At 50.9% G+C, this 22,228-nt stretch overlaps 1 long non-coding RNA gene across 5 annotated transcripts in view; it reads left to right on the top strand.

The window, feature by feature from the left end:
• LOC103015794 (uncharacterized) overlaps positions 1–22,228 on the top strand; it is a 216,189-nt gene that overhangs the window by 84,798 nt on the left and 109,163 nt on the right. For all 5 annotated transcript variants that reach the window (XR_009009988.1, XR_449743.3, XR_009009990.1 and 2 more), the window contains exon 3: positions 544–724. This is a non-coding gene — a long non-coding RNA (uncharacterized LOC103015794). The remainder of the gene's footprint in view (positions 1–543; positions 725–22,228) is intronic.

Below are 22,228 nucleotides of genomic sequence, written 5' to 3'. Positions count from 1 at the left end.
GAGGGTAGTGTGGGCTGGAAAGGGAGTAATTCAGCATCTTCCCCAGCCGGAGGCCCCTTGCACGAATCCATAGGCCTTTGCAGTTTTCCGAGTGCTTTGCACACTTAAACTAGGAGAGTTGGTACCCCATTTTACAGTTGGTGAAGCTGAGGCTTAGGGGAGGAAGGAATGCTCGTGAGTTCCTACTCCACCCCCAGCTTACACTGGGCACTCTGGCACCTTTTGTCACCCTTATAGAGGCCCTCTCTACGGGGTCAGTATTATTGTGCCCATTTACTGTTGAGGAGACCAAGGCTTAGGAGGAGTCATTTGCCCATGATCACACAGCTACCAGATGGTGGAACTAAGGTTGATGCCTGGGGGCCCCTGATTACAAAGTCTATGCTTCATTCACCACGAGGACAGGACAGGTCCTGTGCTCAAAGCCAGCTTTCTGGACATTGAGTCCAGTGCTCTTTCCTTGGCCCACGTCCCCCTTGTCCCGCTCAGAGACTTCAGAGGACACTAAGTTGGGATCTGACGGCTGTGCTTTTGCCTTCTCAGGTGCACCGCGTTTCCAGTGGGCTCCCACTTGGTGCTGGCTTGGCTTCTTGGAAAGAGAGTGAAAAGTCAGAGCCTCAGAGCTGCCACTGAACTCCACAGCCTTCACCTTGCCTCTTCCTGTTTGGAGGACCCAGATCCAGTTAGCGCAGTCCTGCTTCCCAACTAGGAGCCCGTCCGCTGAGTAAGTGCTGGTGGGCAGGGCACTGCCCGTTATCACACCGTTGCTTACGCTGGTGCAGAACAGGCTCCCGACCGGTCCGGCCTCCTGAGGAGGCCAGGTGTCCCTCTGGGCCTGGGAACCCATTCCCCTGGGGCTGAGGTGTTGCTTCCCTTGATGGTAATATGGTTCAGGGCTCTTATTTCTGTGGCTCAGGAAGCGAGGGGGTGTGAAAGGGTTAACTTAATTTTGGCCGTTATTCCTTTTTGGCAACTGCAAGTCAGCTTAATAGGATCTCAGCTTTCCTGTTGCCTCACCAATGAAACAGAAACCAGACCACAAGGGGGTCTGGAGCTGGTTAGACGGTGATGCCCCCGGTGATGCCTCCTGGTGGGCTGAGGGGCCTCCTCGGAGATCTCATTAGGAAGTGATGCTAGAAACGCCACGCAGGGCCCCCTGTCACCCGGGTAGGGGAAGGGGCGGGGTACTGGGGGCTCCCCGGAAGGCCCGGCTCCAGGCAGAGGGGAAAGAGGGCAGGTGTAGTGTCCACAGATGTGGGCTGGGATCCCGGCTCCACCACCTTTACAAAATCAGGGAGTCGCAGCCTGCTGGGGTTCTTCCCACTCAGGATTCAGTGCATAAAAAGCACTCAGCTTGCCACAGAGCATGCCCAGCTCAGTAATTGTCAGCCCTACCCAACTTGTGGTGTTTCTCTCTCCCGCTCCTCCACTCCCGGGCCTTTTCTGTTCCTCTTCTCTCTTCCTGAGGCGCTCTTCCTTGTGTTCATTTCTTGGCCAGCTCTTACTTCAGATCTCAGTCTGAATGTCACTTCCTCCAGGAAGCCCTCTGAAACCAGGCTGGCAGACCTCCTGGTGCCCTGAACTTCCCCTTCCGGTCTTGTCCCTAGCCCTCCCCACCTCCATCGCCGTTTCCCCGTGGGGCAGGTGTTGACTGTGGCTCCTTCACCCTGGGGCCTTGGCAGCAGGGCCTGCGAGGGTCTGCACCATTCACAGCCTTGAGAGGGAAAGAGGACCGGCTGGGCGGGTGGGGGGGAGGGACAGGTCACCGCTGCTCTGACCCACCGAGGCGCCCTCCGGGAGCCAGGAGCAAGGGGATTTAGCCAATCCCGAGGTCGGGACTCTCCTGCCAGGATCGCTTTTCTCTCCGCTGTGGTTTTCATTATTTTTCATTCCCAGACTATTTTGGAAGCTGGCTGCCATGGGAACTGAGTCTTTGGAAAGCCCCGGCCTCTTTCCCCACCACCCTGCTCCCACCCCTCCTTCCATCTCCATTCCCTCTTAATTGGTTTTTAGTTCCCTGGCTTTCAGGCTGGTCTGTTTATTTTGATTGCTGCTCGACAGAGCAGATCTTTAATGAACCAGCTTGTGGGGAGCGCCCTTAGCAGCCGCCTGCCTCCAGGGAGTGGGGGAGGTGCTGGGCCCAGGAGGAGGTGGTGGCCAGGCTCAGGGTGGCAGTCTGTGGTTTGGGCCCAGTCTTCCTTCAGGTATAGTCTGAAGTAAGGAAACAGAGCTTGACCTCCCCAAGCTGTCTGCAGCCTCAGCCTGGAAGATCCCACAGCTCTTTTAAACAACCCTTCACAGGGCTCCCCCTGTCCTCCCAGTGACCCTGAGGGGAGTGGGGCTCAGGGAGACTGAGAGACCCAATCACCCAGCCAGCAAGCCCGTGCCTCCGTGATCTGGGGCCTTGCTGTCATGCCTATGTCTTTTTTCCTTGCATCCTTAATTTCCCAGGAGCGTCACTCACCCTTAGGCCAAACTGGCAGCCTATGGTTCCAGCTAGCCTCTTCCAGACCCTGGCTTTGCGAGCCAAGGCCTCCTTGTTGTACGCCTCGGTTTCCCCACCTCTGTGGCTCTAGTTTAGAGCCATCTGTGCCATACACTGCTTATAGGGCGGCTTCCTAGACTGGATGAGATTATGTGTGCCTGCAAACTGGGAAAGGTTGTATGAATGTGTGTCACTATGATGAGTGTACAACACACTCCATGGAGTTTTCCTAGCTGTAGCCAGGCTCGAAGAAGCCCCAGGCCCCTTGACTGGCCCCATCTTCAGGGTGACCTCAGGGGATGTGGGTAGTTTCCCCTTTCTTATTGACCCCATTCTGCTAGAGCCGTTAATCATAGAAGCAGAGACCCATGGGGTGTTGGAGTGAGAAGCTGCCTTAGAGATCAAGCCCAGTGGCTTTCTAACTGGTGTTAAAGGCTCCAGGGTTCTGTGACTGGGACTTTGAGGACAGTAGGAGTGGGGCTAGCCTTCTTCCCATTCCTGACTTCATTCCAAGGGCCTCTGCTTTTATCTGCTCTGTGTCATGGGGTCATGTGGTATTTCTTTAGAGGGGAGGGCTCCCTTTCTGTATTGGTCATGGTTGGCTCTCCAGAATATGTTCAGACCAGATGGCGATCCCATCTTTCCTTTTCTGTGATTGGTTGGAAACAGGCACTTCTGGCCAATGAGCGGTAAAAGGAAGTCTGATAGGGCCTTGTGGGAAAAACTTCTTGCTCCTAAAACTCAAACACAAGAAAGATGGATTCACTTCATTCTTGGCTAGGGGTGTGCGTTGGTTGTGCTGCCTGGTACTGTGGTAGCCATCCTGTGCCCCTGAAGGAAGCCAGATCAAGGACAAAGCTAATCCATGGAGAACTGCAGAGTGCCTGACGACATTGGTGGGCAGCTGACCATACCAGCCCTGGAGTGGTCCTGTCTCTGGACTTTATCAGATGATAACTTTCTTTATTGTTTAAGCCTGTTTGAATACACTATCTTTTTGTTTTTGGTTTTTGCCGTTTGTTTTTTGCTTGCTTTTATTATTTACAGTTAAATGCAAACTAATGGATGCATACTTTGAAAACTTTGACCTAGCTCGGTCCCCACATTCCAAAGATAGGGTGACTGAGGCCCAAGGGAATTGGGAGTGACTGGGTCAAGGTCATGTCCTGATTAGTAGCAGAGGTGGTCCGGCATCCCAGGACTTCTGACTGCTGGTCTAGGACTCTTGCCTTGGATTCACAGCTGGAGATCTGGTCTCCTAGGGCTGTCCCAGCTGGCATTGCCTTCTGGTCTCTGGAGGATCCAGGCAAGCTAGGGAGGCCCTGCAAGGCTGAGAGAGTTGGGACCAAGGGGGCAGTATAGACTGAGGGCCTCTTCAGCTGTTCTTGTGGGCAGCTTCTGAAAAGCACATGGTAGATGGATAATCCATTCCTGTGCCAGGCTGTGAGATCATGAAAAGAGGGAGAAAGTGAGGCATTCAGGGTAGCCATGTATATCAGTTAGGAATTACATTTGGCTGCTTAAGATAAACCTTAAACAAGTTACACAGTTATTTTTCTTACATAATAAGAAGTCTAGAGATAGGCAGTCCAGGTTGGTACAGCTGTTCAAGAAAGTCATTAAGAATCAAGACTTCTGGGCTTCCCTGGTGGCGCAGTGGTTGAGAATCTGCCTGCCAATGCAGGGGACACAGGTTCGAGCCCCGGTCTGGGAAGATCCCACATGCCGCGGAGCAACTGGGCCCGTGAGCCACAACTACTGAGCCTGCGCGTCTGGAGCCTGTGCTCCGCAACAAGAGAGGCCACGACAGTGAGAGGCCCGTGCACCGCGATGAAGAGTGGCCCCCACTTGCCACAACTAGAGAAAGCCCTCGCACAGAAACGAAGACCCAACACAGCTAAAAATAATAAATAAATAAATTAATTAATTAAAAAAAAGAATCAAGACTTCTGCTATCTTCCTGCTCTGCCATCCTTGACTTGTAGCTTTTATCCTCATGGTCACAAATGGCTGCACCACTTCCAGGCTTCACAACTGAGTTCCAGGCTGGAAGAAGTGGGTAAGGAAAAAATTTGTGCTGGCTGGATCAATGTCTTTTTATCCAGAAGCCCCACTATAAAATTCTTTGTATGCCTCATTGGCCAGAAATATGGACATCTTCAGCTAGATTTGGAGGAGGTGAATATTTTTAACAGGGAATTTTGCTGCCCCAGACAAACTCAAGATTTTTTTAGAAAGGAGAGAGGGGGAAGTGGATATTGGGAGGCAACCAGCAGTCTTCCACAGCAGGATTTGCTCAGTCTTAGCAGAGCAACTGAGCCAGGAATCAAACCCAGAGGGTGTGAGCCTCTCTCTGAAAGCTCTGAAGCTGCTCAGGCCTCAGTTTGCTGCTTCCAGGGTCTCCTCCCTCTTAATCATCTCCATCACAGATGTCAAAGTAATCTTCCCACAGCACTGGGTCTGTCACATTACTTCCTGGCCTGAAATGTCCCTTTGCCCATAGGATGCAGTCCATATTCTTTGGCTTAGTATTTAAGGTCTTCTGATCAGGTTGCAAACCACGTCTCTGGGCCAATTCGATTCCTATCCCCATCCTCAGCTTGCTTTTTTCCCCATTTGGGCATTGCCCAAACTTCTGGTAAGAACCAGAAGTTCGCATCAGTTGTGCAGTAGCAACATCAGAAGACCTGGTGACTAGTACAAGACTTCCTTTTTTTGCTTAGAACCTTGCCTTTTATACACTGACCCTCGCCTTAAGAAATTAACCAGTCTAAGCGTGTGTCCTATTTTGATATCCTGCTCTAGGAGCTTCTGAGCCCCACAAGGAGGAGTAAAATAAAATGCATTCATTTCTCCTAACAAGATGTCATTTAAGAATTGTCAGTATAGTGTTCTCCCGTGCTGCACTAAGTCAATAAAAGTCAGTTTTCCTTCTATCAGAGCAATTTTCTCTAACTGAACAAGGGTTTTCTCCAATTTAGACATTATTCATCTGATCTCACCTTTGTCTTGTCCTGTTTAGTCCTAAACTTTCTTTGTCTCTAAGGGGAAAAGGCCATAGCATTGTCAGCAGATGAGTACCAATAAGTCGATGGCCAAAACCAGCCCCAAGGACCAACCAGTTTAAGGTCTTGCTTGGTTGGTGACCTTCAGAGGATGAACTTCAGCTTGGCTCTCTGTCTGAAAATGTTTGCCTCCATCCTGAGTTTGTGTCCCAGAGGGTAGATGTGTGAGACAAAATTTCCAAAAACCTCTTTGGCTGAGGGACTGCAGCTGGAGATAGCTCCCCTCTGGTTGGGAGCCCGAGACAGGAGGTGCAGAAGCAACTCATTTGTCCAACTGTTATTAACTTACATGGGGTCATCTCAGTCCAAGTCTGCTTCTCCACTAGGCTGGAGGCCCACTCTTTGTAGGATTCTCATTGTAACCCAAATTCTTGTGCATATTTTACAATGTGGCAGAACCCCTCCAAGAACAGTCTGGAATTAGAGTGGCCAGGTTTGGGAACTTACTTACAATATGACCCAAGTGGCCCATCATAATGGTGCCTTAGACCAGGAATCAAGAAACTTTTTCTGTAAAGGGCCAAATTGTCAATGTTTTAGGCTCTGTGGGACACACGGTTTCTGTTGCAACTCTTCAGTTCTGCCATTGGGGTGCAAAAGCAGTGATAGACGGTCCAGATAGGCATGACTGTGTCCCAGCAAAACCTTATTTACAAAAAAAGTCCCTGGGCCAGAATTGGCCTGTGGGCTATAGTTTATTGAACCCTGCTCTAGTGCATACCTCACCTGCCAACAACATAATCTTGGCAAAACAGTAAAGGTGGGGCATGCTTGGGAATCAAGACCTCAAGGCCCATTAGAAAACTTCCAAATGAATGTCATACAATTATCCCTTTTAATGGAATATGAATATGTCCTGCTGTTTTTGTTTTTGTTTGTTGTTGGCTTTGGGGGCATGTTTGTATTTAGATTTGTTGAAACCTTTCCTTGTTGAAGAGCATCAGAACAAGCCATTCAGTTTTGCGTTTCCTACTGGAGGGGTCCCGTCTACTGCTGTAGTAATGAGTATCCTCGTATTACTAAGATGATCATTAAAGAGTTCTGCAAGAAGACAGTACTGCTTACTTAAAATTCCTCTGTCCATACCACCCCCAGTCTTCAGGCAAAGTAGAAGGATGAATGGAATTTTCAAATTAAACTTAGCCCAGCTTTCAGAAACAACTGAATTTCCCTGGTCCAAAGTCCTGCCCTTGGCCTTAATGACAGTAAGATGAACTGCTTTGAGAGTACATCAACTGTCTCCTAATAAGTTAGTAACAGGCCTCCCCAAGCATCTAGGACTATCACCTCCAATCCTTGACTCTACCCTGTTAGGAGTAGCAATAGCCAAGTACTGCAAGGGGTCAATACAATAGGCCAGTTTTATTATTAACGTCCTCCTACTCCATGCCTGCACAAACTAAAACTTCGTTTTTGGAAGAAACATCATAGAAACACAGCCCTTGGACCCTGATGGAAAAAGACATTATCAGTTACTGCTAATACCTAGGAGAGCAGTAAAACTCCAAGGGTTTGATTTTTGGATGTATGCTTCCCAATTAAAGAAACACAAATCACCCCTGGCAACTGGAAGGCCATCACGAACAATAATTTCCCAGTGAGGATGCTTAAGGATCCCCCAGAAGCAGAAGATCTTCAGAAGGAGACTCTAACCTGAGACCTTCATGTTAAGCAGAAGACAGCATGAAACAGACATGCTTCCAGATCTTCAGAATAAGATGGCTCAGATGCGGGAAGTCACAAATTAACACTCTCCTTTGTCTAACACTCTTCCTTTAATTTTTGCCTATTTCTTTCTACTTTGCTATTTTGTGGCAATAGTTGCTGATAGTATAGCTGCTTCTCCACAGCATAAGTTTTATTTAGAAAATGTCTTTGGTCATTATCATGTTTATTATCATTTTTATAAATTTATTTATTTATTTTTGGCTGCATTGGGTCTTCATCGCTGCACATGGGCTTTCTCTAGTTGCAGCGAGCGGGAGCTACTCTTCGTTGCAGTGCGTGGGCTTCTCATTGCGGCGGCTTCTCTTGTTGCAGAGCATGGGCTCTAGGTGTGCACGGGCTTCAGTAGTTGTGGCACGTGGGCTCAGTAGTTGTGGCACATGGGTTTAGTTGCTCCGCGGCATGTGGGATCTTCCCGGACCAGGGATCGAACCTGTGTCCCCTGCATTGGCAGGCGGATTCTTAACCACTGCACCACCAAGGAAGTCCTATTATTATTATTATTTTGGTTCTACCCATAAGAGGTGTCAAGAGATTATCCAGCTCTATCATTAGGCACCTACATCCTCAACACAGTCTATGCCCCACTAGAGGACTATTTTTTTGTGTGGAAATCAAGCCTTAACTTCTTAGAAATGCTTAGGTATTTAAGATCCCAACACCTTCTGTGGAACATGTCTCACTGAAGCATGCCTCCAGGAACTTACAAAATGAAGTCACATAAGCTATTCTAGAAAACTACCTGGAAGAAATATTGATTCACTTTTTATGTGCACCATCCAAATGGTGATTTCTATAATGAGGGCTATATCACTGAAAAAGAAAGACAGAAATGCACTATTAACCTTAGTTGATGTTATAAATAATTTTCCATAGCTTTTTTTTTTTAATTTTTTTATTTTTGGCTGTGTTGGGTCTTCGTTTCTGTGCGAGGGCTTTCTCTAGTTGCGGCGAGCGGGGCCCACTCTTCATCATGGTGCGCGGGCCTCTCACTGTCGCGGCCTCTCCTGTTGCAGAGCACAGGCTCCAGACGCGCGGGCTCAGTAGTTGTGGCTCACGGGCCTAGTTGCTCCGCGGCATGTGGGATCTTCCCAGACCAGGGCTCAAACCCGTGTCCCCTGCATTAGCAGGCAGATTCTCAACCACTGCGCCACCAGGGAAGCCCTTCCATAGCTTTTGAGGTTCATTGGACAAATCTGAATTCTTTGGTCCAGTGGAAATGGACAATCAAATAGCTTTATATTTTCTATTAGCTAGCTGTGCCATTGCCGACATTTTGTGTTACACCTGGATAAATATTACTGACTAGGTATAACAATCTATTTTGAAACTGAAGGAGATGGCCACCTTTCTCTCTGAGGTAAACCCAAATGGACTCTAGGACATGATTTTTAACCTGGGATTCCACAAAGCCTAAACATCACCCTTTTCATCTCCATGTCCATGGTGGTTGCCAAGTGTAGACTCTCCGGAGCCTTGACTGTGGGTGAACAAGTATAATCACATCATATGATCCAACAACTCATCACCTGATGAATGGAACAGGGAGGCCAGATTTGTCCAACTCCAAACTGTTGTTTCTGAGATGATAATGTCACCTAGCATCCTGACAGTGATGTAGAGGCTGCTTTTGTGGCTGACCCTTTGGTTTGGCCACAGAATGGCCATAAAGGGGAGGGTCTGGTGGATAAGAACCAGTACCCCTCTCTCATCAATTATGCAATTATCACCACAGCATGTCTGGATTTCTGTAACACTTTGTTCTTCACTCATCACCTCACCTCACTTGAACCGACCTTTGCCTTAAGAAAATAATCAGTCCAAATACTGGTTCCACTTCTGATATCCACCTTCTACTAGAAAAATGAAAACCATGGCCTCACTTCTCCTAACGAGACATCGTTTCAGGATGCTCTCTGCAACATTCTACCTGGGTGCAGTGGGTCAATAAAACTCAGTTTGCTTGTATCATCACAGGTTACATTTGGGGGAGGAGGCTTTTCATAGGAATTATTTTGGATCTGTTTTAATATCTTACACACTTACCAATATCTGGTCTAGAATCCTCTGAAAAAAATTCATGTTAGGTGTTCTAGTGACAAAAACTTTTGCATTTTGGGGAAAAGAGTTATTTGAATCCTGGAAGAGACACAGCATGCATGCCTTAATTAATTAGTTAGTTAATTCCCTTGTTTATTCAACGAGTGTTTTGGGTAGCTGTTATGTACAGGAGCCTGTGCTAGGTGACAGCAGTTCAGCAGTGAGCAAGGCAGATGTGGTGTTGCCCTCGGGTAGCTCACAGAGGTGTTTCTTGAAAGCATGAGCAGTATTTTGTCTCCCTCACTAGTTCAGCCAGCTCTGCCCCATCCATAGCCCACGGCTGGAGGGATGCCCTAAGGATTATCCAGGGCAAAATAGTTTGCTTGCTATACAGCTGCTGCAGTAAGTTTGCATGCTCAGAATTCCCTTGATGTCACAGAATTCAAGAGTTGGTAGGGAACTTGGACATAGTTATCCAATCTTTTATTATGTAAATTATGTTTATTTTATAAATTAGTAAACTGAGACCCAGAGATATTGAGAAACTTGCCCAGGATCACAGAGCAAGTGTGTTGCGCACACGTGTGTGTGTGTGTGTGTGTGTGTGTGTGTACACAAAAGAGGGGCATAAAAGTCATATATTCTAAGTAAGGTGAGTCAGAATCAAGGTCATTAAAAATGGGCTTTCTGGGAATTCCCTGTCGGTCCAGTGGTTAGGACTTGGCGCTTCCACTGCCGTGGGCCCGGGTTCAATCCCTGATCGGGGAACTAAGATCCCGCATGCTGCGCGGCCAAAAAAAATTTTTTTTAAAGGGGCTTTCTGAGAGACTGCCAATTGGTTATGAACTCCAAGGCTTTATTTTTTTTAAGTAAAAGATTGTTCAGTTTGAATATTGAAGCATCAGTGTTTCCTCTTTTTTGGAACATTAGGATTTTTAAAACTTGGATTAAAAAATCACATAAATTATTCAAAAGCATCCTCCACTCTTTACATAAAGCTCACATTCCTGTTGTTGTGTTGTCAACAGAAGTAGCACCTTATAGCCCAAAAGTGATATCTGGGAGGTAAGGGTGGGGGGTGGGGAGTAAGACCCTTGAGAGGCATCAGGCCTCTTTCCCTGAGCAGAGGCAGCTCTGAGACAGAAGGGGTCACTCAGAGATAGAGACCCCCCCTGCCTACCTCTTCTGTGCGGAGTTAGGCTCGATCCTCCCAGACTTGCTGGCCCCTGAGAGACCCTTCCAAATCCAGATAATCCTGTAAGAGTCAACCCACCAGCCCATCACCAGCAGCTCCGTCAGAGCCTGAAATGTCCTGGTGTGGGATGAAGGGAAGCTGGGCCCCTTGAGACTGTCCCCTTCCTCGCCAGTAGAGATGGTCTTTTAGGTCTGGTGAGAGGTCTGGCAGAGTTACCCCAGGCCAGGGAGTCAGGAGGGTCTCGTTTCTTTCCCAAACTGCAATTATTGAAGGAAGAGGGACTTCATTTCGAACCAGCCTGGACCAAAATTTGCTTTGTTCTTTGGGGATCTATTCTTTGCAGAGGTGCTCCAAAGGGATGGCTGAAAATGGCACAAGGGTAACACAAGGGGAGTGGAACCATATGAGGGAGGATAAACCCCAGAGAATCCGAAGCTGCTTCCCAGACAGGGGAGTCGACTAGAGGGGAGATCAGCAGAGACAGACTTAATCCCTGTCCTCAGAGAGACCTGCTCATTGGGTTTTAGCAAAAGCCTCTGTGCTTTTTCTCTGTTCCTGGAGAATTTAGACAAAATATCCTTGAGCCCCATGAGGCAGGGGAGCAGGAGGCCCTCCCCAAGCTGGACTGGGGCCTTCATGGGTCTGATGAAGTCTGCGTCTTGAGGGACTGAGTGCGGCTGGCAGTTGGGAACAGAGCCTGTTGGGGAATGGAGGCTTCAGAGTGTCCTCAGAACTGGGAAGAACCATCTAATCCAATCCCTGCAATTGTCAGGGATGAACACGGAGGAACAGGAGAGGCAAGTCCTGCCCATGTCACACAGGACCTGTCGCGTTTCAAATGCAGAACTCCTGACTCTCAATGGAACCCTCTTCCCAGATCCTCAGCCTGAGCGCCAGCTTAGGGTTTATGGTTCGTTCCTTCGTTAGTTCGTTAGTTCGTTTGTTCATTCATTCATTCATTCGTGTGTTTCTTGAATAGCTGCTTTGTGCCTTGCCTTGGGTAAGATCTGTGGAAAAGTCAGAGGAAACTCACCATGTTATCTTTGCACCTCAGAAACTTAAACTCTAAGCACACACAAGCATGCACACCCACACACGTGCCCACAGAAGCACACACATGCAAACACGTGTGTACTAGAACATGCATGCACATGCAAACACACACACAGTTAAGTTGTGATGGAGAGCGGTACATAGTCTCTTCCATAATGACCTTATGGACACAAAGTGTTATAGGAGATCAAAGCATGAGGAATGGAGTGTGCTGCGGTGGGGGCCACTCTAAATCTCAAAGAGCACATCTTTGCCTGTACCTCAGAGATGGTCTATTTTATGTGTCTGCCCAGCTCCCCAGGCCCTGGCTTGCACAATGCCAGAATTCTTGGGATGGAATTGAATTGATTTGAATTGAAATGGAACTTAGCTAACTGTAGAGATAAGTAATGACCCGGGTAGTGAGTGAATCAAAACGGTGAGTGGGGGAAAAAGGGGCATCAAAAAGGTGAGAAAGACACACCAGTTAGAATGGGCATCATCAGAAAATCTACAAACAACAAATGCTGGAGAGGGTGTGGAGAAAAGGGAACCCTCTTGCACTGTTGGTGGGAATGTAAAGTGATACAGCCACTATGGAGAACAGTATGGAGTTTCCTTAAAAAACTAAAAATAGAACTACCATACGACCCAGCAATCCCACTACTGGGCATAAACCCAGAGAAAACCGTAATTCAAAAAGACACATGCACCCCAATGTTCATTGCAGCACTATTTACAATAGCCAGGTCATGGAAGCAACCTAAATGCCCATCAACAGACAAATGGATAAGGAAGATGTGGTACATATATACAATGGAATATTACTCAGCCATAAAAAGGAACGATATTTGGTCATTTGTAGAGACGTGGATGGATCTAGAGACTGTCATACAGAGTGAAGTAAGTCAGAAAGAGAAAAACAAATATCGCATATTAACGCATATATGTGGAACCTAGAAAAATGGTACAGATGAACCGGTTTGCAGGGCAGAAATAGAGACACAGATGTAGAGAACAAATGTATGGACACCCAGGGGGGAAAGTAGTGGGGTGGTGTGATGAATTGGGAGATTGGGATTGCCATATGTACACTAATATGTATAGAATAGATAACTAATAAGAACCTGCTGTATAAAAAAATAAATAAAATAAAATTCAAAAAAAAATACAGGTGAGAAAGAGAAGGGCATTCTGGGTTGAAGGAATAGCTAAGGTATAGTAATAATATTAGCCATCATTTATTCACCACCAACTATGCATCAGACACTAAGTTATTTAAGTTTATATACATTATTTCATTTAATCCCCATGATAAACATATGTGGTGGTGCCATTAGTATCCCCAAATTATAGTTGGGAAAACGGGCACAGACAGAATAAGTAACTTTTCCAATTAGTAAATAGCAGAACTGGAATTCAAACGCAGGCTTTCTGGTTTTAGAGCCTCCTTGGGCCTGTGCTGTGTGAGAGAGCTTCTCCGTGTTCAAATGGGACAGCATTGTTTGAATAAAAATGAGCGTTCCTCTCAAGAGCACAGGAGGGGAGACCTGTGGAAGCATAAATGGGTGTGATCTTTCGGAAAAATGATGGGGCAACATGTGCGGAAAGAGCATTAAGGGCGTGCATACTCTTTTTTTTTTTTAAATTAATTAATTAATTAATTAATTTATTTATTTATGGCTGTGTTGGGTCTTCGTTTCTGTGCGAGGGCTTTCTCTAGTTGCGGCGAGCGGGGGCCACTCTTCATCGCGGTGCGCGGGCCTCTCACTATCCACGGCCTCTCTTGTTGCGGAGCACAGGCTCCAGGCGCGCAGGCGCAGGCTCAGTAGTTGTGGCTCACGGGCCCAGTTGCTCCGCGGCATGTGGGATCTTCCCAGACCAGGGCTCAAACCCGTGTCTGCTGCATTGGCAGGCGGATTCTCAACCACTGCGCCACCAGGGAAGCCCCGTGCATACTCTTTGACCCAGAGTTTTCACTTCTAGAAACGTATCCAAAGGAAATAATCAGAAATGTGCAGTAAGGTGTACAACTGGAAATGACCTAAATGTTCTTCAATAGGGATTGGTTAAATAAATTGTAGCATAGTTCTACAGCAAAATATTATGCAGGCTTTAAAAATTAAAAATCCTATTTGCTCCTCTTAGTTTGTGTCTTAATGGTGCTTTGAGGAAATATGAGTGAGGTCTGTGAAAAGAAAGGGGGGCGAGCCCCTCTGTCAGGATAGCAAGAAGCTGGAGCTGGAAGCCCTGGCTAGTTCTGTGGGAGGCAGGGAGTCCAGGCAGAGGTGAGGCCTGCAGCGGGGGCGTGAGACTCGGCTCCAAGTAATCACAGCCCAGGGGAGGGGCTGCGACCAGCCAGCAGCCAGCCCGGGCCCTGGCACCGGCTCCAGTCTCTGGGTTTAAAGAGTTTTAAAAGCTTATTAAAAAGGTTCCTTAGACATCAAATGGCTCTTAAAAATCAATATTTTGATGATTTAAGTGCAAGAGAATCAGAAACATATGGATCAGATTGCCCTCAAATTATACACACTTTAAAAAAAAAAATGTGTGGGTCTTTAGCAAGCCCCAAATATTTGAAAAACAGATAGAGACATTTTCCTCATCTCCAGACAGAGCTCAGCCAGGTCAGCTTGAAGAGTCCAAAGAGGAGGTAAGTGGGAGTGGGGCGGGGCTCAGAGGGAGACAGAAGGAAATTCCTCCAGCTGGAGCCTTGCCGTGGAGGCAGGGCTGCAGGGGTCAACTGTGTGTATGCGTGTGTGTTCACATAAGTATGTATGAGTGAACATGGGTACACATTGTCCTCTGGGTCTGCCCTGACCCTCCCGAGCCAGCCTCGTCCCTCTGTGTCCTGGACATATATATGTATTTATGTGTCCAGTACTGTACCCAACCTAAGGTTTGAGGAGTAAGTCCCTTTGGTTCATCCTTCTGGGGTCCTTCCTCTCTCCCCAGGCAGCCCAGGCCCTCCTGCAGTGGATGTGGTGCTGCCAGTCCCTGGAAGCTTCAAGCTGGGACAGAAACAGGTATCACCTGGCCCAGAGGTGATCAAACGTTTCTCAGCTGTGAACTCATTCTGCACATGAAATCTTAGGGGTGAAGCCCAGTCCGCAACTGATAAGACCAGAGTTGCTCTAGCCCTGATTCTTTCCTATAGAATGCTTGGGCTCTGAGAGCAGAGTTTGAAAACCACAGATCTCACCCCAAATCCTCATTTTACAGAGAAGGAAACTGAGGCCCAAAGCAGGAAGACCCCACGGCACACCAGCAGAGCCAGAGGAAAAGCTGTCACACACATCACTTTAGCTTATCTCGATCGAAAGCAATAAATATTTACTGCCCCCTCCCCTTTCTCCTGGCCCAGCCCAAAGTCCTGCTTGGGGTGGTGGGTGGCAGAGCCCACGCGACCTTGGTGCCAGCCTCATGGTGACGAAGAGGTTTTGAAGATGACTCTCCTGTACTTAATTCCACCGCTGGGAGGGGGCAGTTGAGTTGGGAGCGGGGAGCTCCCACTTTTGAAATCTGTTGCTAGAGCCTTAAGAAGGGGGAGACAGGCCACACCTGGAGGCCTGGGCTGAGGACAGAGTGGCTCCAGAGGAAGCAGGATGGGGGCCAGCTGGTTTCCCATCTCCAGCTCCTTCAGACTGTGTGGTTTAGGCCCTTTCAGGCCCCCCCACCCAGCTGTCCAAGGGAGGATCTTGGGTGGGAGACCAGTGCCTTGAAAGGGATGGTGGTGACTCAGCAGGCCCCTAGGGGCATCTCTGGAGCGCCCACCTCCCTGGCTAAACCCATTTCTGGCCTGGGAGTTGGCGCTCCCCACTGGACGCCCTGAGCCTCCATTTCTCTTGCCCCAAGGGATGCGCTGGATCCCAGGCCTTGTGACACCTCCAAAGGACAAGGCGCTCATTCTCTGTTCTGGCCCCAAGCATGGCTTGGGGAGCACTGGCCTTTGTCAGGGGTGGGAGGCAGGGGGCTCACCAGACGATTCAGCAGCCCTAGTTGTCTCCTCGCCTCTCCACCCCCACCAGCGCCGCCCGGGAGGCTTGTTAATTACTGCAATGATTTCCACCTCGATGGGCAGGTCTCACTGGCCAGAATCGAGGCTCGGGACACTCCCCCCGCCCCATATACGCACAGGCTGAGGAGCGGGGAGGGGGAAGGAATATCAGAAAGAGAAATCAGGGAGAGATGGATGGGGATGGGCAAGGGTACCAAAGAGGATGGGCCATCTGCTGGCATCTGAGGTTGGCTGGGCACAGGCCTGTGGGACCGGGTGGACCGCTAGCAGCCGGCCACTGGCAACAGCGGCATCGTGAGGAGAGCCAAGGGAGGTGAGCTGGCCGTGTCAGCTGCCATGTGGATTCTTCACAGCCCTGTGCTCAGGGCCTTCTTCCGGGAGTGCCTGGCTGAAGAGGGGGAGACCAGATAAAAGGTGGGATTGCACTGGGGTCTGGGAGGAGAGAGGGAGTGGGGAGCCAGCTGGGGTCCTAGGCCTCGCCTGACCTCTCTGGAGTGACTCAGGGAGAGAAGCTGAGGGCTGGTGACAGATCCCTGAGGACCACGGCCCCCTTGGCTGGGACAAGCTAGGGTGCAGCCTGTAGAATGCGAAGAAGTAAAATCCTCTCTTCGACACCACAGAAAGGACAAGGAGTGGGAAACGATGCTCAGCTCAAGGTCCCTGTTTCCGGACACGTACTTCTCCCTGTCTCCTCTGTGCCCGGCTCCTGGAGACTCCACGTGGAGAGAAACAAGAGACCAGAGATCCAGCTCCCTGGCTTGGACCCAGCAGGCCTTGGGCTAACAGCCCCCCGAGGAAGGGCTGCCCCCCATAGCATCTGGCCACTGCATCTGAGTGGGCTGGGGTCTGTCCCCCCAACAAAGGGAGGTCATTCTAAGCATCTGGCTCCCAGGAGCCTTGGCCAGGCCCGGGCTGGGGAGACCCCTACAGTTCTGGAACATGGCCCCTTATCCTACCTCTGCACCTTTGCTCCCCCATCCAAGGCCCTCCACCCATCCTAATCCCGCTCCTCAGGCTTGGTGCAAGTTCCTTTCCTCCCTCCTGTCTTTGCCACATGCTGTGTCCCACACATAGGATGGGGTGGGAGGACATGAAGTGGATCTCAGAGGATGCTAGGATTTGATTTGGCTGAGAGGGAGGGACAGCTCTGCCTTTAGCCCTCCTCTGTCCCTCAGCTCAATCTTCCTGCCTGGTCCTCTCCTTGGGCAACACCCAGGTCTGGGTTTAGACAATTCCAGAGCTCCAGGCCAGCACCTTCCCGTCCAGACCCACATCCCTAACAGCCCCCAGATACATGGCTAAGGCTGATACATCATCCTTTCCCCCTGGATTCCTGCCTGCCCACCTGCACTCAGAGGAGCAGACCAGAACCCTGGGGTCATCCTCGACAGCACCCTTGCCCTCGTTCCCTCATGTCAGTTCGTCGCAAGGCTCTCCCACTCCTTCCTAAATGCCTCTCACATCTGCCCTTTCACCTCTAACCCTGCAGCCCCAAGTCCCAGCCATCAGTGCTCGCCTGGGTGACAGCCACAGGCTCCCAACTTGTCCACGCTTACCTCCCACCAGGGCTTTTGCAAATTTCTGGTAGTTTGAGCTTTCTAAAATGCAAAGCTGCCTATGTCTTTTCCCTTTCCCTTTTAAAAGCCCTGGCGGGCTCCCCACTGCCTACCCAATAAGGCCCTGGCTCCTCGGGTCCGCCTGAGGAGCCAGGGCTTGCCCCCCAGTGACCTTGCCCCCCAGTGACCTGGTCCATCCCTCCTCCAGCCCCTTCTCCGGCATCTCCCCTCCCTGAACTTTCTGAGGCAGGCCCAGTGAACTCCCGGTGTGACCCAGGCCCACGTCGGCGCTCTCTTCCCTCTGTGCCTTGGCACATGCTGCTCCCTGGCACGCCCATGCCGGTCAGCCCCTCTCTCAGCCCACGCCCGACCTCCTTGTCCCTGACGTCCGCAGTAGAGCTGTGGCCCCCAGATCCTCTCACTCTCCACAGGGTCTGAGCACAGTTCACTAGTATGGTTCTTTGATTGTCTTTCTGGAAAGCCTGGGTGCAGCTTGAGGGCAGGCACCACACGTGAGACCCCAGCTCAGCACCTGGTCAGTGCCTGTGGAGCAGAGACATGAATGAGCTTGTCCAGGTGGAACCCATGGGCCAGTGCCCCCCGCCCTCCCTCTGGGCAAGGTCCCATCAGGACCCTTACATGCCAGGCATCTGGGCCTAACAGAAGCAACACGGTAGCCCAGCTATGGAATCTGATTTTATTTTTTTAAGTCTGGGCTGTTTTAGATCCAGCCCAGGGCTGGAATGGAGAGGCCCCAAGCTTCCTGCTCACTTTGTCATTCTGGAGGGATTTCGATGGAGGAGAGCGGCATAAATCTGCGGGGGGGCCTGGAAGTTGACCTGGTTCCTCCTACCCAAGCTATGTAACCACTCATTTCTTTATTCATTCCACAAACATTTATTGAGCACCTACTGTGTGCTCGGCACTATCCCAGGAGCTTGGATATAGGTGGTGAACAAAACGGACGCAAGCCCTTCCCTCCAGGAGGTGAGAGTCTGGCCAGGAAGACAGACCTCAGATAAACACATACAAAATCAGCATGCTCCCAAGGGGAAGGGAACAAGAGGCAACGCGGAGCAGACTTCTTCAGACAGGTGGTCAGACAGGCCTTCTCAGAGCGACAGTGTTTAAGCTAAGACCTCAAAGATGCCACTCAGAGAGCCGAGGAGGGAGAGAGATCCCAGGGAGCAGGGGGGGAGGCAGCCTGTGCTGTGGCTTGAGTGAGGTGCTTGATCCCTCTTCATGCCTCCGTTTCCCCGTTTATGGTGGGGAAGCTGTGTCCTCACAGGGCTTTGGTGAAGGACGGGGAGAAAGGACATGTCCAGTCAGACTCAGCGGCCATTTGAATCTGTTCCCATGTTTATGGCAAGACGGCTGCCCCCTCCTGTTCTTGCACAGGGAGGTGCACCATCTTCATCCTCCTTAAAAAGTAAACCACCCTGGGAGGGTCTCCTCTCAGGCTTATCAGCTGCGCAGTTCTCAGTCTGAATTCGATCATCAGAATCTATCAGGAGACCAGATTTCATAGATGAGAGAGCTGGGATCTGAGATAGAAACAGGTAGGGTAGAAGAGACCACTGTGGGGAAAATGGGAGAGCAGGTCTTCCTGATAGGAAGCCCTCGAGGATAACTCCAGTGCCTGGCGCGGTGTCTGGAACAGAGCAGGGGCTCCAGATAGGTTTGCTGAGTGAAGCAACAGACATTCCCCACAACCGTACCCACAGAATGGAGACTTCCGGGTGATGAGAGTTCTCTGGGGTCCCCATTCCCTACCCTTTCCCCTTTCTTGCTTCAGTTCTTCTTTCCAGTCTTTCCCCACTTTTCTTGCAAGCTTTCAGTGGCACTAATGTTCCCACTTTCCCAGTGGACATTTGGCTGGGCCAGTGTGTGTGTGTGTGTGTGTGTGTGTGTGTGTGTGTGTGTGTGTGTGTGTGTGTGTGTGTGTGTGTGTGTGTGTGTGTGTGTGTGTGTGTGTGTGTGTGTGTGTGTGTGTGTGTGTGTGTGTGTGTGTGTGTGTGGTCACGCGGGCTATGAGGGGGCTGGAGACAAAGGCCCCAGAGTGAGATTCAGGGCACAGCTGAACTGCCCTGAACTTTCCTTTTTGTTTTCAAGGAAATGCATAATCCAAGAACCACCCACGGCCCTGGCGGCCCTGCTAAGCAGGGCTGGAATGTGCTGCCTTTCCCGTTAGTAATTGTTTTTTCTGGTTAGCCAGTAACCCTTCCCCTGCCATTCCCTGTCGCTGGGGCCAGGCCCTCCCTCTGGGGCATCAGCAGATCTGGGGCGGACACCTAGGCTGCCCTCTTCAAGATTTCCCCAAACTCTCCCGCCCCCCCACCCCCCACCCCCCAGGGCGTGGCCAGTGGGTTGAGGACCTGACCTTGGAGTTGCATCACAGACCATCTGCCTGCACAATGATTCCTCTGCTCTCGCAAGAGGTGCTGGGGGCTGCCAAGGACTCAGGGACCTCAGAAGGCAGCCTGGTCCTGCCCGGGGCCTGCCAGCCTTTGTTACGGTGGCTGTGTGTCCGACTCTTGCCGTGCCTGTGATTGTGAATGGGTGTCAGTATGAGCCTGTGCAGAAATGTGAGTTTGTGTGGGTGGCTGTGATCTGGGACACCAAGGGCCCACTTGTGGCCTCAGAGTGTGTGTGTGTGTGTGTGTGTGTGTGTGTGTGTGTGTGTGTGAGAGAGTGTGTCCTGGGAGGGAGAAGAGGCTTGCTCCGGAGCTGACTCAGCACTTCTCTTTCCCGCCCACCCAGCTGAGGGGCTGAGCCTTTCCCCAGGGAGGAGGCAACCCCCTGGGCCCCCGTGTTTCTGTCTTTGGAGGCCCCACCTCCACCAAAAGGAGGGGGCAGGCATGGCATCCTGGGCCCCGTCCCAGTTAGATCCTTGCCTTTCATCCTTAGGGACTCAAGAGGTCAGTGGTTTGTGCTATTTCCTGACCCTCTCCGCCAAGCCCTGTATTTTCTGGTCCTGGAAGAACCGTCTGGAGCCCTCTGGCTGCATTTCCTGAGGTGGCTGTCACTCAAGGCCGGCTTCTGCTCAGATGCAGGCAGCCTCTGCGGAGTAAGGGGAGGCACTGGGCTGTCCCTTGCTGCGCCTCAGCACCACCTCGCTCCACGTTGACACAGCTGCCTCATCCTCAGATAGGCCTGACGTCCGGCTTTTAATTCTTAGCGTGAGCACTGCTGCCCTGGGTAGGGAATAGGCGCTGGTGTGGGCCGGGCTGCTCTATCTCCAGGGGGTCTGCACCTCCAGACCTCAGGAGCTCGGGATGACGGAGGGGCTAGGAAGTCGGGGGGCGGGGGGTGGGCTGGGGTCTCAGGTAGCAGCCTTGGGGCAGAGGCCTGCCTGTGTGCCCTGAGCAGCTGGCAGGGGATGCAGTGCCAAGGCCCGGTCCAGTGTGACCGCTGAACATTTGGTGCGAATCAAAGGCTTTTTCCAGGCAGGAGAGGAATGTTGCCGAGCGGGGTTTGGGAAAGGGCCCGGCAGGGCAAACACTGCCCTAATTGAGGCCCTTCTAGACTTTTAATTATAAGCAGTGTTTTCCCAAGCTTCCTAAATTGACCGTGGAGACCCGCTGGTGTTATTGCCCCTGCCAGGGACAGGAAAAAAAATTGTTGTTAAAGCTTTTTCAGCAAGGTTTATTTTAGCCATGTTTTGAGGCGGAAGAGCTCACACAAGTGGAAGCCAGAGCCATTTTTCTCAGAAGGCCTCCTACAGACACAGAGGGACCAACGCCCACAGGTGTGATCATATACTCGGACAGAACAGGCAAACACACAGACAGACACCTGGAGAGAAAGACACAGGTACAGACAGAAGCGGTCATGGACGCGGCTGCAGATGCTGTAAACACAAGGCTGGAAATCTGATCCAAGCACCCGGAGCGTTTTAGAAACGAAAACATTGTTCCTGGCTCCACCCGATCCACACCTCCACCTCCATCTCCTCCCACCCTGCAGGCTGGCCGGGTCTGGGCCTGCTTTGGAGCCCCTGTCCCCTTTGCAAGGCCTGTTTACAAAGGCAGACTGCAAACCCCCAGCTGGGTGTTCCTTATGCCAGAGAAGCCTTTGTCCTGCTCTTGTCCCAGTCCCCAGGGGCTGTGACTGTCTGGGAAGGAAGGCCATGCCCTTGTCTGTGGAAAAGAGGTTAGGATACAACGTCAGCACCAGAGCTGAATCCTTGGGGCACCTTCCAAGAGAAATATCCAGGTTCTGGAGGCAGCCTGTCCCGGTGATAGATGCAGAAAATGGAGGTGCCGCTGGACACCTGAGTGCCTAGCTCTGCTTGTGTACAAGCATCACCTGGATCCCAGGGCTCCCTTCAGGCAACAAAATCTGGATCCCCATGGCTAGGGCCTGGGAGTCTGCATTTTATACCACCGCTCACCCCTTGTATCCTGAACACCGGAAGTGCTCAGTACGTGTTTGCTGAGTCAGTGAATGGCTGATGCTGGGCTCTGGGGGCCTCTGACAGCTCTGAAGGACAGAGTAGTTTCCCCACACACACGGGTGGTCTGAGAGGGAAGCCCGCAAGGAACCTCCCATCCACTTCTCCTCTTTCCCTTCCCCTCATGCTCCACGCCTGTGGGTCTGGACTCCCAGCCAGACTCTAGAATCCCTTCCCAGTGTTCAGCTATGAGCCCAGGAACGGTGCATGATAGAAATGGGCAGGAGGAAGGCTCCTGAGCGGGAGGGACAGAGGCCAGAGACAACTGTCCCCAATCTGCCATTTGGCCAAGGGTCCCCTTGGGCGTGGGCAGTGCCCAGACACAGGGCAGGAGGCCAGAGGCCAGGAGCAGAGAGAGGCCCTTTAGTCAGGGCTTGGGCAGGGTGAGCCTCGGTGGCCGTTATAGGCGGTTGCTATCGCCCCTTATCTGGGGCTCCTGGCTCTTACACCATGTCCCCAGCCACCCCTGGGGTCAGGGGGCCCCTGCCGCTCCCTCCCCAAACAGACCGTTACTGGGTTTCCGTTGTTTGGGGAGGGGGTGAGGAGCTTTCTGCTTAATTAATCATTTTAGGCCACCCTGGGAAACTCATTAAGCCACGTCTCAGGGCTGGGAGAGGAACGCTGCTCTCAAAGTTGGAACTTTCTGGTCTGCCCCGTTG

Source organism: Balaenoptera acutorostrata, chromosome 12, assembly GCF_949987535.1.
Source record: "Balaenoptera acutorostrata chromosome 12, mBalAcu1.1, whole genome shotgun sequence".
Classification (NCBI taxonomy): domain Eukaryota; kingdom Metazoa; phylum Chordata; class Mammalia; order Artiodactyla; family Balaenopteridae; genus Balaenoptera; species Balaenoptera acutorostrata.
Note: the sequence above shows the minus strand (reverse complement) of the source record. Positions and strands in the feature narration are given on the sequence as shown.